Source organism: Tenebrio molitor, unplaced genomic scaffold, assembly GCF_963966145.1.
Source record: "Tenebrio molitor unplaced genomic scaffold, icTenMoli1.1 SCAFFOLD_554, whole genome shotgun sequence".
Taxonomy (NCBI): Eukaryota; Metazoa; Arthropoda; class Insecta; order Coleoptera; family Tenebrionidae; genus Tenebrio; species Tenebrio molitor.
The window spans coordinates 18342-24818 of NW_027184167.1; the positions used below are offsets into that span (position 1 = coordinate 18342).

The 6477-nt window shown below is 36.4% G+C and overlaps 1 non-coding gene across 1 annotated transcript; it reads right to left on the reverse strand.

Annotated features, from left to right (window-relative positions):
- Positions 1–6360: 6360 nt before the first annotated feature.
- LOC138140898 (5S ribosomal RNA) lies at positions 6361–6477 on the reverse strand (the record flags this gene model as incomplete). The annotated part of the gene is made up of 1 exon (XR_011162809.1): positions 6361–6477. It is a non-coding gene; the product is annotated as a 5S ribosomal RNA (ribosomal RNA).

The following is a 6477-nucleotide window of genomic DNA, read 5'->3' on the forward strand; positions in this document are numbered from 1 at the left end:
TTTGGCATTGCAGTCGTAAATGATAATAATACAAAAAGAAAAGATGCATCGGTCATTTTACGAAAAAAAAAAGCTATAGTGGCCCTGAGAAGGGCCGATATTTTGAGTTTTCGCCACGGAGATGGATCGATCGTTCGTTTAAGGTTTCTTCTCGGTTTTTTTGGGTAAAAGTACGGCCTGAATGTTGGGTAAGACACCGCCTTGGGCGATCGTAACTCCGGACAGGAGTTTGTTCAATTCCTCGTCGTTTCTGATGGCCAGCTGCAGATGACGCGGTATAATACGTGTCTTCTTGTTGTCACGGGCAGCGTTTCCTGCCAATTCTAGAACTTCGGCGGCTAAGTACTCCATGACGGCGGCCAAATAGACGGGAGCTCCTGCACCGACGCGTTCCGCGTAATTTCCTTTTCTGAGAAGACGATGTATCCTACCCACCGGAAACTGGAGACCGGCACGGCTCGAACGGGATTTCGCTTTTCCCTTCACTTTACCTCCTTTACCGCGACCTGACATTTTAAGTTCGTTCGTTAGACACCACGAGAAGTAATAAAACTGACGGACGGGACTCGTCGATTGTAAAAGCTGGTAGCTGTGCTTCGAATTTATAGCCTCCGTGATAGGAGAATAGGACGTGACGATTGGTGGGAGCCCGTTTTCAGGTGGGGTTCTGGTGAACACACTACCTATCAGAAAGGTGGTGGTGCAAAGTTAACGCACGCACACGAGTCAGAGCAGTTCGCGAGTTTGTTGAATCGAATTGAATTGAAAAATGCCGCCGAAGACAAGTGGTAAGGCAGCCAAGAAGGCCGGGAAAGCTCAGAAGAACATTTCCAAGAGCGACAAAAAAAAGAAGCGCAGGAGGAAGGAGAGCTATGCCATCTACATCTACAAGGTGTTGAAACAAGTCCATCCCGACACCGGTATCTCTAGTAAGGCTATGAGCATAATGAACAGTTTCGTGAACGACATCTTCGAACGTATCGCCGCTGAAGCTTCCCGTCTGGCACACTACAACAAACGTTCGACGATCACCAGCAGAGAAATTCAAACTGCCGTGCGTCTGTTGTTGCCCGGTGAGTTGGCCAAGCACGCCGTCTCCGAAGGTACCAAAGCCGTCACCAAGTACACCAGTTCGAAATAGATGTTTTTCGTTTTCGACACATTTATAAACGGTTCTTTTCAGAACCACAAAAACTCTCGAACAAAAAAGAAAAAGACGTGAAACAGCGATTTTTAATTAACTTTTATTATGTCATTATTATTATTATTAGGTTTCATGCATTATCGGTATTTTGCACCCATGCCTATCCAACTTGTAGTTATGTGGTTATTGTATTCGAAATAATTTAGTTGATTGAGGTTATGTTATGAATAAATTTCTATTTTGCCAGAATACAACTCTTCGGAAGAAGAAATCAAATAAACAATCGTACATCTGCTGAACAACCTAGTTGATGGTTGATGGATTTGCATTACCCAGCATATAGCCTAAATGTTCATCTTTAGTGAAATTAAAATTACTTAGCTTTTTTAAGAAAGAAAAAATTAGAACGAATTCTCATCGAAAAAACCGCGATTCCTACAAATGATACAGATGGTTTTGTAGTCGCGTATGTTATTGAATACAATGAGCCGACATTTTTCCGACTCTTTGTTTCATCGAAAACGTTGTTGACATTAGCAAGGAACGTTAAGGATTCCCTGAAACAGACAATTTCACTGTTTTGGAATAGCAGTATGTGCAAATGAGAGGACAGAAGACTTTGAAAAAAGGAGTGAACAAAACTGTACTTTAGTACAGAATGTTATGTTTATTTTAATTTCAATTGTTCCTGTTTTAATGAGATTTTTTATGTTCCTAAATCATTTTCTATTTTTTTTTTCATTAGAGAAGAGTTATTGTCGAGTTATTATCTCTACCTAGCATAAAAATTAAAATACTTTGCAACATTACGTTATTATACATTGCATATCTGACATAAAATACTTGCAAAAATTACTTAGCTAATTAATATTACGCATGACAACTCACATTATTTACTTTGCAAAACATTATAGAATACATAACAGATAATTGTGACCCTGTGTATTGTTCATTGGAATTAAAATAAAAAAAACGTGATTTCGTCAATCGCCGTTATTTGCGACTTCAGGCAACTGTCGCTAAGAGCTATTTTTGTTTCTCCGTTCAATTTCCCGATAAAATCGTCGACTTAGTTATTAACTAAGTTCTTCAGTTAGGTGGTATCAACAATACCACAATAGCCATGTTGCCGGAGTTTTTTGATAAAAGACTTGCTAGTTGGAATACAGAAAATATTTACCAAACACCTATTCACGATAATAAACCGGGGCACTATTGTGGGTTTTCGGTTGGTTTTATATTATATTAGGTACTCACCCTTCGTAACGTGTCTCCACGAAAAAACGTCACTTTCACACTAACCACCTTTCGTTTTAACTCTCGCGACGATAACTGAAATGTTGACGCGCGCCGGACAGATTCACGGACATACAACCACCCACCCACCCCGCGCCCCGGTTTCCGTCTGGACTGGTTCTGTCGTCCGAGTGAGTGCCAAAAATTAGCGTTCGTCTATTAAATGATTGTCGGATGATGATTATTGACGGACACTTTTATCGCACCCGATCACACTTTAGTTACTACCTACGTTTAGTATCGACGACGCATCGTTTCGATTATTGAAATTCGAATTGAATTTTTTTTTTTTCTAGTTTTCGACGTAGATTCGCGTGACACAAATATTATGAGCCTTTTTGGATCGATTTCGTGTGCATCACGCCATTTCTACGGGCGAACGTGAATGTGTGATGTTGACGTGATGGAAGCAACGTTTAGGCAATCCGCATTACGTATTACTATCAATTATATTTTAAACGAATGAAAACTTCAATTCAGAAGTGTGATAATCCCGATCCATTCAAGTTTTGTTAATTTTAGATTAAAAATGCGTGAGTATTGTACTATTGCTAACGATGCCAAAACATCGCATATTCAATGTAAAAAGAACAAGAGCAACGGGCCATTAAGTTAATTTAAAAATAACTCGTACCGGATAAGTCGAATACGTATCCAGGGAAAATTTATTAATTTTAAAATTGACCGGCGGAAACAGGTTCTCGCCTCCCACCACTTTTGTGTAGCGGCCGCCAAATCAATTTTGTTTTTATATAATTGATTCAAAAAATTGAAATTCACGCATAGTTATCTGTGCCTGAAGTGGGTCATTTTCATTGCATTGTTAGTAAGATCGAAACCATAGAAACCATACAAAACGCATACGACTATTTCTGTTTTTCATTTCACGCACTGTTTTTTATTAGTTACCTAGCAACATGGTCACTGCATTGAAACTTCAGAGTTCCTTCAAAAATTTGAATTTTTAATTTCAATTTTTTGAATCAATGATTTAATATAAAAATAACTATTGTGGAAAACAGCAAAAAATAAAATAATACCACTAATTGGCGGCTGGTCAGGATAGACCTAACGTTCGAAATTTAGAAAAATATTTTTTTTATTTTAATACTGTTACTTTTCTAATGAAGTGCGAAATAAGTTGTGCCCCATAGCTATCTTTTTTATTTTTCACTACGACAATTACAAAGTGTTGATATTCACAACTTTTCGTGAGCACTTCGATAGAAATGAACAAGAACGCAGGAAAATTCCACACCGAATATTAATATTCTGTCTTGGCCCATGTTTACTTTTATCTACCGCAAAACAAAATGTTCGGATTTGTCAGGGGTATTCTGATTTAAAAAAAGAAGAACATTTGACGAATATTTTAAGTCTCAAACGTTTGGAAAATAATGCAACAACAATTCATAGACTACAAAAAAGCCTATGATTCAGTACCACATTCATGGTTAATTAAAATTCTTAAAATTTATAAAATTAATATTAAATTAAATCACCTTCTTTATATGGATGACATAAAACTTAACAATAACTGAAAATCAATCAATATGTCGTGGTCATTACGAAAATTTAGAATATATAACTAAAGAAGGAGAAATCATTAAAAATTTAAATAAAGGAGAATTTTATAAATATTTAGGTATTAATCAATCAAATCAAATTAAATCTATTCTTTTGGTGTTATAAAATGGTCCAAAACTAATTTAAAGAATATAAATATTCAAACTAGAGTTCTCTTTACAAAATTTTGTAAACATCACCCCAAATCTGCTGTTGAAAGATTTAATTTACCACGCGAAAATGGTGGTAGGGGTTTTTCAAATCTAGAAATTCTACAACACAATCAAATTGCTTCACTAAAAAATTATTTTCTCAATAGAGCTCGTGATATGACACTATAGCAAATATAAAACAAAAGTCTTTACATGGGAGATATTTTAAAGAGCTGAGGGTTTTATATTTGCAATACAAGATCTTGCACCGTTTTGGCTCACAGCGAATATAAAAAACGTCATGATATATTCGCAAAAATTATACACATGAATTTAGCAGTTAAATTCAATTTATTAAAGGATACACAACCACATTACATTTATAAACCAGAAAGTTGTTTAGAAAATGACAATTACAAATTATATTTTGATCGCACAGTTTTAACTGACATTCACATTCAGCATAACAGACCAGACATTATTATTTTAAATAAACAACAAAAGCAAGCATATCTTTTAGATATAGCTGTTCCAAATTCACACAATATAACACAGACATATAATACAAAAATTAATAAATATATTATTATAATTTCAGCAACAGGAATAGTACCGCAATCTCTTTTTAAAAATTTAAAAATTTTGGACTTAGAGAACACATAAAACACAAAAAAGTCAAAATGTGGAGGCGAGACGCCGGTAATTATGTTGATAAGCACTGCACTACTGCCGCCGGGTGGAGGTGGGATACGAAAAGAAGATGCTCTCACTGCTCTCACTCACAATAAGTTCGGAAAAACCGAATTTTATTATCGTATTTAATTGACGTCACAGTTACTTTGGCGAAACAGGAGCTCGCTTTTCGAAGGCATGATGAAAAAGACAGACGAATCAATTTGATATATAAAACCTAACAGGAACGGCTGGTCCATGAGGTCATTTGGGTAATGACCCCCTAAAAAATAAAGGTTTTACCCAACACCAGCCGCGACTGCAATGTACACAAGACTATGACTGCTACATATTATGTTATTTCAACCAAATCAGAAGTACAATAATTTTGAAAAGTAAGTGCAATGTATACTTCTAAATCTATCTAAATTTATTAATATGTAATTTTTTTCAAAACTATCGATCTTTCTTTGAAACATTTTCAATTCACAATTCACTGTTGGAAGCGCTGTACTTTTTAGTATAAATACGTATACGAAAAATTAAAATAATAGTTGAATTAACACATCGTTAAATGTTACGAGGAACATAGTTTTTTGGATTACACAGCAAAATCTTGGAATTTCAGTCCGATATTACTCCATTGAGTCTTTGGACTCACAAATAAATACCTCGAAAAGCCGACAAACATCTGTCTAGAACTTTTCTAGTAACCAGAGGGTATCGTAAACGACCCGTGTTTAGACCTCTTTCGTGAAAGTGACCGACCGCCGGCGCCGCTCGATTTCGTCATAAATCTCAGCCGTACCCCCCACGATAATTGACAAGTCTGTCATACAGCCCTACCATTTAAAACCTTTATTCTCTTCGTTTTAAAAATAGTTTCGCATGGTTTTTCTCTCTTCTCGTTTTACAATGGTCCAGTGACTAATAAATGAGTGTTGTGTTATGAGTTTGTTCGAGCTCAAAAAAACGTGGTTCGAAATTGTTTAACGTTTAACGAATGGTAAGTTATTCTAGTTTTTATGTTGGTCTTAACGTGTTAGGGGCCAAGAATACAACATTGTCTGTCCATTATAACATAGAACTGATATGTTGAATTCAGATCTCTAATTATTTAAAAACCAAAAAAATAAAGCAGCAGTCAAAGTGGCATGTACGCGTAACCTAATATATATTTTTTTTACATTAAAAGATCGCCGTCTTCCTCGTCGCACTTACGACATTTGCATATGTTATCTTTGTTAAACTCACGGAAGGAATATAATGAACCGGTCACCCGTCCAAGTGCTGACCGCTGCCCGCGTGGCTTACCTTCGGTGATCGAACGACAACCTTTACCGTTTGACGAGTTTTTATTCTGCAATTGTTTACAATTAATCGACAAAAAAAATTGTTTTCTTAATTATCTAGTACTTAAAGCTATGAATCTACATTATACGGGTCTGTGCATGTTTCCGAATACCTGCACGAAAAACAAATCGGTTCGGTGGTTGCTATGGATTTCAAAAAAAAACAAAAAGTGTTGGGGGGCAACGGCACGCGGTGTTCCCAAGCGGTCACCCATCCAAGTACTGACCGCGCCCGACGTTGCTTAACTTCGGTGATCGGACGAGAACCGGTGCTTTTCAACGTGGTATGGCCGTT